We start from the raw sequence: 13,568 nt of genomic DNA on the forward strand, positions 1-13,568 counted from the left end.
TTTCATAAAATGTATTTTAATAATATTCACTCTCCTTGCCTCAACTATTCCCAGATCTACCCTCCTAACCAGTGTTGTGTCCTTTTTATCCCCTCAATGAAGACGAATTTGTACTTCTGAAATATCTTGGCTGTATATCCTTCAATTGGCTGATCTACAGGGGGCTAAACTTTTAGAGAAAACTGATCCTTTCTTACCCAGCAGCTAAGAATTGACAGTTGCTCCTGGGCTAGGGGGTGTAATTTTGTGCCCTGCTCCCTTCTCCATGCTGCTTTGAGTTGAATGGAGTCTTGTGTATTGTGTTGCAAATTCTGAGTTCTTATGTGCATCTGTCCTGCTGTGCCCTGAAAACACTGTTTTCTTCTAGTTGTCTGCTGCTTTTGGCTCTTACATGCTCCCTGTCCCCTTTTCTACAATGATCCCTGAACATTTGGGTGTGGTATGTATGTTCCATTAGGGTATTCTATAATCTCTTATTGTCTGATCAGTTATGGTCTTCATTAATCACATAAAGTGCAAACAGAAGCTTCTCTGGTGGGCTGAGTGGTCCTTTAATCTATGAGTATAATGATAGGCTATTGGTAATAAGTTTAATACTATTTGGCAGAATAATAGAAGTATATTCTCCCTCAGTGTCTGTGTGTTTTTTTTTTTTGTCATAGATGTTTTTCAATATGGAGAACATTAAATTTTTTCTCTAGGATTTGGGGAAATTCAGCAGTGAATTATTTCATTCCTAGGAATACCTGAAAATAAAGAAAACTATTTTAATTATCTTTGCTTGATTTACAAGACTGGTTTTATGGCCTAAAATGTGGTCTATACTGAAGAAAGTTCCATGAGATTCGGAAAAGAATGTTTATTCTACAACTACTAAAATATTCTGTAGGCTCTGTTAAGTATAATTGATAGTCCATTTCAACTCTAAATTTTGTTGAGTTTTGGTTTTTGGACTGGGTAATCTACCTACTGATAAAAATAGGTTCTTGAAGTTACCCAATATTCCTATAACTGGACCTATTTGTTGCTGTGAATCCAGTAGTGTCTGTATTATGAGATCAAGCTTGTCAACATTTGGTACACATATAATAGCGTCGTGGAAGATTGTCTCCTTTATTAATATGGGCTCACACTTTTTCTCTCCTTTGACTAATTTCGACTTAAAATTTGTTCTATAACAAAATTGACTTTAAATTTGTATGAATAAACCAAAGTCCATACCAATGTAAAGTATTTATTTCTCTATCACATCCCCCTTTAAATGAAAACAAACATTTATAAATAGTCATTTTTGGAATTTGGGCTTTGTTTTCTCTAAACTACTTCCTGCTGTTAGTTGGGTGAAGTATTTTTAGGATTTATGGAGACCTTTCAGGAGAGTCTTGTTCCCTCAAATCACATTAGCCTGGAAGGAATCCACAGGTTCTCATTTTGTGTGGAAACAAAAGCAGAACCTCTTTTCCAAAGTAATATATCCTTAGACTCAAATTTTGAAGTCAAGATACCTTTAAAATATATATGTTGGTTTAGCTTAGCAGCCCCCAGAATCAGAAGTCTCTTTGCAATTAAGAAATTCAAAAAAAAAAAAACACAATAATATACATAATCTAGACTCTATTTTCCATCTTTACATGGCCCCCTTTTTTGGTACTTTTTTATTACCGTCTGTACCTTTTTATATTACTTTACTGTCTCTTTAAAGACTTTGTTTTATTTTTTAAAACTATTTACTCTTTTTACAACCATCTATATACTCTTTTTCTTCTCTCCCAAACCTACGCACATTTTAAAAAACACTGTGACCTGTTCAGAGGTTTATTTTTTTCTGAATCTGTCTGTAATAATTTTCTGACCAGAAGCACCTTTTCTTTTCTTTTTTCTTTTTAATGTTAAGCAGGTGTGACTAGAACAACTCTGTGGCCCTGACTGTTGATTCCACCCTGTCCAACATAGTCAAGGTTTGTTCACTGTCTTTGCTAGTCATGCTCACCACCCCAGCTCCAAGGGTGCAGCAGCTCTGTGTCACCATTAAGCAACTAATAGCATGTTGTTGATAGACCCCCATTTAAGTGCAGGACTGTAGAGGCATTTCAACTGTATTTTAATAAATAAAGACTGCCTGAGGATCTGAGAATAAGCCAATTCCACTAATAATCCTTACAGACCAGATTATGGTAACACATACCTTTAATCCCAGTGGTGCACACCTTTAATTTAAAGATAATAAGACAGGGGAGGGAAACAGTTCCCAGAGATGTAGTCTCCTTCTGAGATTCTGGGAGGTAAGATCACCATTTCAGACTGAGGTCGAGGTAAAGGCTAGTGGCTGGCTATCTTGCTTTTTGGATCTTCAGGTTGAACCCCAATTTCTGACCCTGAGTTTTTATTTAATCACGCCTCACAGGACCTTCCAAAAGTCCCAGAATCTGTGCTTTCAGCATGAACCAGGAAGCCCTTTCTTAAAGAAGCCATGAAGCTTTTGCTGCTAATGCTAAGTCAAGAATTCTCTTAAATGAGCCATGCCTTTGCTCGCTGACAACAAATGGATACTGTCTGGGGAAAAAAATGCCAATACCAAGAAGCTGCACTTGGCTTCCCTTTTTGTGGGTCCAAAGCCCTCTTTTTTTTAACCTTCTTTTTTAGGTCTTATGTGGATCCATGCCCCAGACACTGGGATCTATTTTGTAGACAGAGGCTACTCTTTTGTGCCTGGCCACCCAGACCAGAATAATCACAAAGAAACTATATTAATTACAACATTGTTTGGCCTATTAGCTCAGACTTATTAATTAACTCTTACATCTTAAATTAACCCATTTCTATTAGTCTGTGTATGACTACGAGGCTGTGGCTTACTGGAAAGTTTTCAGGTGTTTTTTTCCTTCGGCAGATACATGGCATCTCCTTGCCTCTGCCTACTCTCTCTATATATCTCTTTCAGTTTGGCTATATTCTGCCCTACCGTAGGTCAAAGTGGCTTTATTCACTAGTCAGTAAGAGCAACACATATACAGAAGGACATCCCACATCAGCCTCTGCATCAACTCCTGCCTCCAGGCTCCTGCCTCCTTGTTCAAGTTCCTATCTTGACTTTCCCTATTGGATTGTGACTTCAGATATGTAAGTCAAACAAACCCTTTCCTCCTCTGAGTTTGTGGTATGGCATTTTATCACAGCAGTATAACACTAACTAAGACACAAAGACAGGAAAAAGAAAAAAATGCAGAAAGAAGTAAAAGCTATAATTACAAAATAAATAATGCATAAACGAAAACTAGGTAAAAACAAACAGGTATAAAACATGTAGAATTCAAAATTTAAAATTAAATAATAAAATCAACAGTACAGAAAAAAATTTTTTAGAGTAAAAGCAGAAAAAGACAAGACTTGTAGATGTTTCTGTTTGATCTGGCTGCAAATACAAATCCACTGTATTTGGGGTAGTTCCTCACTGCTCCCACAAGAGCAGCCCATAATGAATGTGAGCTGTGCCCCTCCCCCCCGTCAACAGTGTATTATCAGTACCCAGGCTGTCTTCACCTGAGGGGCTTTCTATCTCTGCAGACCCTCTGCTCTAACCCTAATTATTTTTTTAGTCTACTTGCTGGTCTGACTCTCATACTTGCCTGAAGCCACCAAATAAAAGAGAGGTGCTGCCTGGGTATATAGCAAAATGTGGGGAGCAAATAGTGAGCTGAGTTGTGCAGTAGATGGAGAGGACCAAGGAACTGAAGTTCTTCAACCACTGCTCTTAGTATTTCCACTCTACCCAGTGAGCCTAAAGAGGACTGGAAATGAGATGAACCAAAGGGCTCTGTTTCTGTCTCCCAGACCTGCCCAGCAGCAGACTGCATGCAGTAAACAGACCCTCAAACCACCAATTCTAGCACTGATTCTCCACCATAAATCACAGGTAACTGGGCTCTGTCCTCAGGACATAGGACAGGGGGACCCAGTCTCCATGCTCTCTAAATCCTCATATGACCTTCTGTTTGGTCTCTGTGGGTGTATATCTGAGCTATCCCCTCTGGTGGCTGTTTCTTGTGTCTGGTGATTCTCTGAAGTGTCAACCAACAGACTCCTCTTTCTAGTTGATGCCTTACTATCATAACCCAAACACTGAGAGTGATGCCATGGTGATGTTGATTCCCTCCCTGACTCAGGACTGTCATCCATCAATTCTTCTCATTCAAAGACTTTCTTAAGGTAAGCACCTACTCTACCTTCTTACTCTAGAAACCTGTGTGTGATTTTGTCAGTAGTTTTCATAAAAACTAACTCATGACTTTGCTAGTCTGTTTAGTTGCATGTGTTTTAACTTGACAATATATCATGGATATTATTTCCTATCTATTTAGGATTTTGCTATCTTCTCTCTCTGTCTCTCTCTCTGTCTCTTCCCCTCTCTCTGTTGCCAAGCATGAAACTTGGCATTTGCACATGCTAAACAAGTGCTCTATACTAAGCTACACCCCAAATTGTTATCCCTTCTTTTTTTTAAAAAAATTACTGTTTGAGAATTTCATATATGAATATAATATATTTGGATCTACTTGACCTTCCATTACCTTCCTTCCAACTCCTCCCTTTCCTCCACTGTCACGTTTCCTTCCTAACTTCCTTAGCTCTTTGTCTGAATCCACTGAGTTCAGTCAGTGCTGGCCTTATATGTATAGTGTTAGGGTCAGCAAGGGAAAGTGGCCATCATTCCCGATCCTGTTTTCTTAATCAGTTATCGAACATTGTTGTGACTTGCTTTGTAATCCTGAAAGTGGCTAATTTATAAAAGTTTCACAGTTTTGAAAATACTTGTCATTGTTGAGCAAAGATGTTCTTTTTGAGACAGGGTTTTTCTGTGTAGCCTTTGCTGACCTGGAACTCACTCTGTACATCAGGTTGGCCTCAAACTCACAGAGTTCTGCATGCCTCTGCCTCCCAAGTGCTCTACCATAGTCTGACAAGCAAAGATGTTCGTATGTATCTATTATTTCAAACATATAGTTTTGCTGTTAAAATGCCGTATTCTTATATTTATCTTCTTGCTTCATTTTTCAGCTTGTGTGAGAGGTATGTCAAATACCTTTTACTTAAGCTATGATCTTGTTTAATTCTTGTATTTCTGTCACCTTAGGGTTTCAAATATGAAGTTGCATTAGTAAAAACATGTAACATTTAGATTGTTAAATTTCTTGGTGAATTACATCTTTTATCGATACAAAATGTTCTTCTGCCTTTGTCAAGGGCCTTTTCATGATAGTTGTCTGAAAAGACTGACTGCCCACTGCCTTTCATTTGCATTTTATCTTATACCCAGCTATTTTAGATGTTTGTACAAAGTATCAAGTTAGAATGCTGTGATTTTCTTAAGTCAGTTTTTCCTCCAATGTGGTTTCTTGGATTACCTTTTATGGCTTTCTGAGTTCTTTTTTTTTTCCAGCCTTCTTACTTTGGTCACTCGCTTTCCCAGTAAAAACATTATATCCTCTCCCTGCTCAGATGGCTGTCGCCTGTAACCTCCACCTCGGTGGCTGGCAGAGCCGAAAAGGAGTACGAAGTCAATCTAAATGCCCACAGAAGAGTGCATGGCTCTCTCCAGAGACCGACAAGAACGCTCCATCCATAGTTTATTTATGGGCATTTCAAAGTTTTCTCTGCTAAAATTGGTGAAATGAAGTCTTAAATTTAGAACCACATCCAGAATTCTCTAGTTCATGAATCACTGGCACCAAAGTAAAGACAGAATTTTGAGCAAGAGCAAGAGCCAGCTAAAAATGGAATGGAAAAAGTGAATGGAACTTAGGAGGAGCAATTTCCTTCTCTCTGCTTGTGCCTTTTGTCTCCTTCCAGGCACCATGAAGTGAGGCCCCTGCCAAGTGGGTCTAGGTTCTGTCTAGAATTAGAACCCAGCCCTGTGGTAGAAGGTTTCTCACATAGTAGGTGGACCTTACTTCCCACCTGCCTTTCCCTAAATAGAATTACATTCTTTAGGAGCTCCATAGTTATTTTATTTCCCATGTGAGACAGAAAAGAATTGCAGTCACCTTATGGGGAGGATGAAGGAACTGGACTGGGTATCACAAAAGTTATAGACTTCTAATGTTTGGAAATTCCAAGCATGTGATTCATCACAAAATGACTTTTAAATAAGCATAAACCCTCAACATCGCTCTTCATTCCCCTCCCAAGGATTCTTGGAGTAGTGAAATTCATATCTTCAAGATACATTTTAAATGCAAAACCTACCATGCTTTCTAGCTCAAGTTTTAATTTTGATAAATGTTTGTTCAGGATCTAAGACTATGGATAGGCAAACACACACATTTGTTCAAATACACACACATGCACCTTTGTACAGGCATGCATTCTTGCATCCATGTGTATGCCAGAGCCAGTACTCTTTAGTGCAAATTTCCAATCGATAAGAACTATGATTGCATAGTGTCCCTAAAACATTTTCACTAAAACAGAACACCATTACTCTGTATATGGATGCTTTGGGCCATGAATAGGGCCAGTATGCCTGTGACTGGTGTCTGCTCATTTCTAGGTAGTAGCAGGCTGTGTACACCTCTATAAACAAATTAATACACACAGCTTTACTCTCTGATCTAAAGAGAAGTAACATTATTTGGATAAAAGCTGCTGACTTTTATCATCTCAAGACACAGAAAGAAACTTTAGGCAGGGCACTTAAAGAAAATGATCCACAAAGGCACCAATTTTAGGACAGCGTCTTTCTGAAGCAAGGACTTCAGCAAGCAGGTTTAATACATGGCTTCTTCTTACTCACATTGCAGATAATTGTACCAGTGAGTAGGAACCAAAACTCCTGTTAGCCACAGAAAGAAGCAGGTGAAAGCTGTTGCCATCTAAGGGAAGTTCTGATAGCAATGCTTACCTAGAGTGAAGTAAATTCTGAACAAACAATCTTTGGTTTTCTGGATGACATTTGATGTGTACATAGATTGTTTATTAATGAACTGGGAAATTAAACTTAGAACTGTTCTCGCAAATGTTCATAAAACTTACATCAAATTGTATACTCAATAAAGTATTACACATTAGAAGTATAAAGAGCTGAAGTCTATGTATCCATTAAAATGACACATGGTAAGTGTTCATATTTCTAAACAAGTTGTTGCCACAGAGCTTTATAGAAATTATCATTGACATTTTATTTTGGAAACTCTGTACACTATACATAATGAGATTGGAGTTTTTAATGTGTACATAAATCACAATCCAGGAAATTAGACACTGAGTAGTGACTAATCACATCAAATTTAATTTCACTGAGCAGGTTATCATGTAAAGTTCTTTATCCTCAATCTTTATATTGTTTAATTTATTTTTACTACATTTAATCAGATGTCATCAGTTTCCTTAATCAAGACCAATAAAGGGATAGATAGTGGAGGAATTCTGTAGTCAACCTAAGAAATATATGACTAGTGGAAGAATTCAAGAGTCAACCTAAGAAATATGTGGATACATTTGGGATGTGTTTCCATGCTTTCTTATTTTTTTTCAATTTTGTGCTCATACACTGAAAACATTGGGAATGAAGTTACTTATAATTTGTTGTTTTGAAAACAAAATATACCTTCTTCTTTATTTCACCATCTTTAACACTGTGGGCTTATACTTGAATGCACAGGAGAAATCTGCCTTTGACTACATGATTCAATCATTTCACTGAATAATTCTAGCAATTAATGGTATGAACTTGCATCTTAGAAACACCTCCATTGTGTCCCATGAGTTTGAGTTTGATGTTTATTCATTTTCATTCAATTCTACAAAGCCTTTAATGGCTTCCTTAATTTCTATCTTGACCTATTTTTCATTCAATAGAGAGTTGTTCAATTTCCATGAGTTTGTAAGCTGTCTATTGTTTCTGCTGTTGTTGATATCCATCTTTAGTCTTTGGTGGTCAGGTATGTTGCAGGTTGTTATTTAAATTTTCTTGCATCTGTTCAGAATTGCCTTTTGTTTGAATATGTGGTCAATTTTGGAGAAAATTCCATGAGTTGCAAAGAAGAAGATATCTTCTTTTATGTTTGAATGAGATAGTCTATAAATATCTGTTAAGGTACATTTTGTTTATAACATTAGTTAGCTCCAGTATTTCTCTGTTTTGTTCCTGTCTGGATGACATGTCGGAATATTGAAGTCTCCCACACTTAGTGTGAGAAGATCAATATATGACTTAAAATATAGTAGAGTTTCTTTCATGAACATGGGTGCCCTTGTGTTTGTTACACAGATGTTAAAAATTGCAATGTCCTTTTGGAGGATATTTTTTACTTTGGTGAGTATGTAATGTTATTCCATATCTCTTTAGAAATGTTTGGTTTGAGTCTCTTTTGCCAGCTATTAAAATGGTTATAACAGCTTGCTTCCTAAGTACATTTGCTTGGGGTATGGTTTCTAACCCTTCTACCCTGAGGTAATGTCTACCATTGATGTTAAGTAATGAATCTTGGATGAAGCAGAAGAATGGGTTCTGTTTCTGTGTCCATTCTGTTAGTCTGAGCCTATTTATTGGGGAATTGAGACCACTGATGTTGAGAGATACCAAGATATCAATTGGAAGTCCTTGCTGATTCCTATTATATTGTTGTTTCGGTGTATGTGTGTGTATGTGTGTGTGTGTGTGTGTGTGTGTGTGTGTATCTTTCTGCTCTTGTGATTTGCTGGTCTAGGATAATTTATTCCCTGTGTTTTCTTGGGTCTGATTAACTTCTGTAGGTTGGAGCCTTCCTTCTAGCACTTTATGTAGGGCTGTACTTGAAAATAGATATTTCTTAAATTTGGTTTTATCATAGAATATCTTCTTTGTCTGTGGTGATTGAAATTTTTGCTGGGTTTATTATTCTAGGCTGGCATCCCTGGACTCTTAGGGTCTGGAGAACATCTGTCCAGGCCCTTCTGGCTTTTTAGAGTCTCCATTGAGAAGTCAGGGGTCAGAGAAACAGCACCTTTCACAAAAGCATCAAATAATAGAAAATATCTTGGAGTAACTCTAACCAAGAAAGTAAAAGACTTATCTGATAATAACTTCAAGTCTTTGAGGAAGATATTAGATGATGGGAAGATCTCCCATGCTCATGGGTTTGTAGGATTAATGTAAAAATGTCTACTTTACCCAAAGTAATCTACAGATTCAATGTAGTCCCCATCAAAATTCCAAAGTAATTCTTCACATATCTTAGAAGTACAGTTTTCAGATTCATATAGAAGTGCGTGCGCGCGCGCACACACACACACATACACACACACACACACACACCACGATAGCTAAAACAATTCTGATGAGGAAAATAACTGTTGGAGATATCACCATCCCCAATTTCAAGTTGTACTACATGGCTCTAGTAATAAAACCAACATAGTACTGGAATAAAAAAAAGACACATTGATCAATGGAATTGAATAGAAGACATAGATATAAACCCACACACCTATGGACACCTGATTTTTGATAAAGAAGCTAGAAATTCACACTGGGAAAAATATCAGAATGTTCAACAAATGGGGTTGACCAAACTGGATGTCTGTATGTAGAAAACACCAAATAGATCCATAATTATCACCCTGTCCAAAACTCAACTTTATATGAATCAAAGACTATAACATAAAACCAGATACACTGAACCTGATAGAAGAGAAAGTGGCAAATGGGTCTGAACCCATTAGCATAAGCAAAGACTTCCTGAACAGAAAACCGATAGCACAGACATTAAGATCAACAATAAATAGGCTATCATGAGCCTGAGAAGCCTCTGTATGGTAAAGAACACCATCATTTAGACAAGGAGGCAGCCAAAATAATGGAAAAAGCTTTTGCATTTGTTTGTTTTGCTAACTATACACCAGATAAAATTCTAATATCCAAATATGTAAAGAACTTAAGAGACAAAATATCAAGAAAGCAATCCAATTTAAAAATAGAGTACAAATCTAAACAGAGAATTCTCAATAGAGGAAGTTCAAATGGCTGAGAAACACTTAAATGTTTAACATCCTTAGACATCATGGAAATGCAAATCAGAGTTACTCAAAGATTTTATCTTACACTTGCCAGAATGGCTAAGAAAGAAAACACAAGCTACAGTTCATAGTGGTAAAGTAGGAGAACACTTCTTCACTGCTGATTGGAGTGAAAACTTGTACAGCCACTATGTGAATGAATATGGCAGTTCCTCAGAAAGATGGGAATCAATTCACCTCAAGACCAGCTGTACCACTCTTAGGCACATACTCCAAGGATGCTTCATCCTAATACAGAAATAGACTCTTGTTCAACCATGTTCATTGCTGCTATATTCATAATAACCAGAAATTGGAAACAACCCATATATTTCTCAACAGGAGAATAGAGAAAATATAAATTCACACACAATAAACTCATTTAAAAAAAATGAAACCAGCTGGCTTCGATCTGAAAAAGCATGGAATAAAACCAGACTCGCTGAACATAGGAGACAATGAGGACTACTGAGAACTCAAGAACAATGGCACTGGGTTTTGATCCTATTGCACGTACTGGCTTTGTGGAGCCTAGGCTGTTTGGATGCTCACCTTACTAGACCTGGAAGGAGGTGGGTGGTCCTTGGGCTTCCCACAGGGCAGGGAACTCTGATTGCTCTTTGGGCTGACGAGGGAGGGGGACCTGATTGGGGCAGGGGGAGGGAAATGGGAGGCAGTGGCGGGGAGGAGGCAGAAATCTTTAATAAATAAATAAACAAATAAATAAATAAAATGAAATCAGAAGGACTGTTCCCTTTATCCTACATCTACTCTAGCATAAGTTGTCATCAGTGTTTTTGATCTTGGCCATTCTTACAGGTGTAAGATGGAATCTTAGGGTTGTTTTGATTTGCATTTCTTTGATGGCTAAAAATGCCGAACATTTCCTTAAGTGTCTTTCAGCCATTTTAGACTCCTCTGTTGAGAGTTTTCTGTTTAGATCTGGACCTCATTTTTTTATTGGATTATTGTTCTTTTGAAGACCAGTATCTTGAGTTCTTTGTATATTTTGGAAATCAGCCCTTTGTCCAATGTGGGGTTTGTGAAAATTTTTCCCACTCTGTAGGCTGCCATTTTGTCTTGTTGACCATGTCCTTTGCTTTACAGAAGCTTCTCAGTTTCAGGAGGTCTCATTTATTGTTTCTTTCAGTATCTGTGCTACTGGGGTTATATTTAGGAAGTAGTCTCCTGTGGTCAAGTGTACTTCCCACTTTCTCTTCTATGAGGTTCAGTGTGGTTGGTTGTATGTTGAGGTCTTTGAGCCATTTGCTGGTGGGAGTGCAAGCTGGTATAGCTACTTTGGAAAACAGTGTGGCAATTTCTCAGAAAATTAGGAAACAATCTACCTCAAGACCCAGCAATACCACTTTTGGATATATACCCAAAGGATGCTCAATCATACCACAAGGACATGTGCTCAACTATGTTCATAGCATCATTATTTGTAATAGTCAGAACCTGGAAACAACCTAAATGCTCCTCAACTGAAGAATGGATAAAGAAAATGTGGTACATTTACACAATAGAGTATTACATAATAAAAAAATAATGACATCTTGAAATTTGCAGTCAAATGGATGGATCTAGGAAATATCTTATTGGGTGAGGTAACCCAGGCCCAGAAAGGCAAATATAGTATATACTCCATCTTAAGTACCTCTTAGACATAAAGCAAAGATATAACAGCCTATAATTCACAACCTCAGAGAACCTAGACAACAAAGAAGACCCTAAGAGAGACATACATGGATCTAATCTACATGGGAAGTAGAAAAAGATAAGATTCCCTGGGTAAATTTGGAGTGTGGGGATCATGAGAGAGGGGAGAAGGGGAGTGGGGAGGAAGGGATGGGAGCAGAGAAAAAATATATAGCTCAATAAAAATAATAAAAAATGAAATCAGGAGATCAAATTGAGAGTGTGGGAGTCATGGGAGAGGGTAGAAAGGAAGGGAGATAAAGTGAGGAGAGTGAAGGAAAATGTATAACTCAAAAATAAAAAAGTAGGTTGAACAAGCTATGAAGAACAAGCCCATATACAGCATTTCTCCATGGTCTCTGCTTCAGATCCTGCCTCCAGATTCCTGTCCTGAGATCATGCCCTGGCTTCCTTCAGTAATAGACTTATTTTATTTTAAGCTAAAATAAACTTTTCCTTCACAAAAAATGAAATAATGAAATTTACAGGTAAATTGATAAACTAGAGAAAAACCATCCTGAGTGAAATATTTCAGACTCAGAAAAAAATATGGCATGTGTTCACTCATATATGGATATTAGCTATTAAGTAAATGACAATCAACCACAGAGGTTAGGAAAAAAGAAAGAAAGAAAGAGAGAAAGAAATAAAGAAAGATAGATAGGTACAGGCTAGTGGGGACAGAAAAAAAAAACTCTTGTTAGGGAAAAGAAATAGAATAGATAGTTGTGAATGGGTGGGGAGCCTGCAATGGTAGGAACAACTGGTGGGGGTTAGGGAACAAAGTAGGGTATATAGTGAGAGGCAGCTAAAATTAAGGGCCATTTGAAGGTTAGTGTGGCCATCTAATACACTAGCAACTTCCTAAAATATGCACACACATATAAGGTGATCTAAATGAAATGACCAAGTAATGGGGAAGACAGAGCCCCAACTGGACATCTCTTGCTACCAAACAGAACTTCCAGTCCAGGGATTGGGTAACATGTAATTGAGTCACAAACCAAAGGAAACTGTTAAACAATCCAGGCAGTTGCCAAAACTATAGGTTGCTCTCCATAAAGCGACAGCAAGGCCCCACTGCTGAAGACAACCCTTACACAACTCACTGGACATGGAGAAGTCACCTGCATAGAGCCTTCACCCCTATCTTCTAGTATCCTTGGCACATAGTTACTCTTTACACTACCTAAAGAAAAATATAAACCCCAACCCTGTCACAAACCCTTTTATCTACAATGCTGTCCTACCTTCAAGATACGTCAGGGCAATGATAGCACAAAACTTGTGGGAATCACCACCAATAACTGATTTGAGTCAAGGCCCCCACCATGAGAGGGAACCCATACTCAACACTGGGTGATTAAGAACCCGAGACTAGATAGCTCGGGGACTTAGGAGAAAATCAAATACTACCATTTTATAAAAAAATAAATTAGCAATAAATTGGCTCCTAATGGCATTCTTCTATACTCACACATCAGTGCCTTGCTCAGCCATCATCAGAGAAACTTCCTCCTGCCGCAGATGAGAACAAACAGAGACCCACAGTCAGACTTTATGCAGAGAGTGAGAGACCTTGGAACACTCAGTCCTAACTGGGATGTCGTCATCAAATCACTCCCTTTGGGACTCAAAGAATTCCCAGAAGAAGAGGCAGAAAAGTATAAGAGCCAGAGAGGATATAGGACACCAATTAATGCACACACGAACTCACAGAGACCGAAGCAGCAAGCACAAAGCCTGCGTGGGTCTGTACCAGGTCCTCTGTGTAGCATGATTAATAAAAGTTAATCATAATGATTAATAATTATTATACTTATTATATTATAATTATT

This window comes from Microtus pennsylvanicus, chromosome 17, assembly GCF_037038515.1.
Source record: "Microtus pennsylvanicus isolate mMicPen1 chromosome 17, mMicPen1.hap1, whole genome shotgun sequence".
Lineage (NCBI taxonomy): Eukaryota > Metazoa > Chordata > Mammalia > Rodentia > Cricetidae > Microtus > Microtus pennsylvanicus.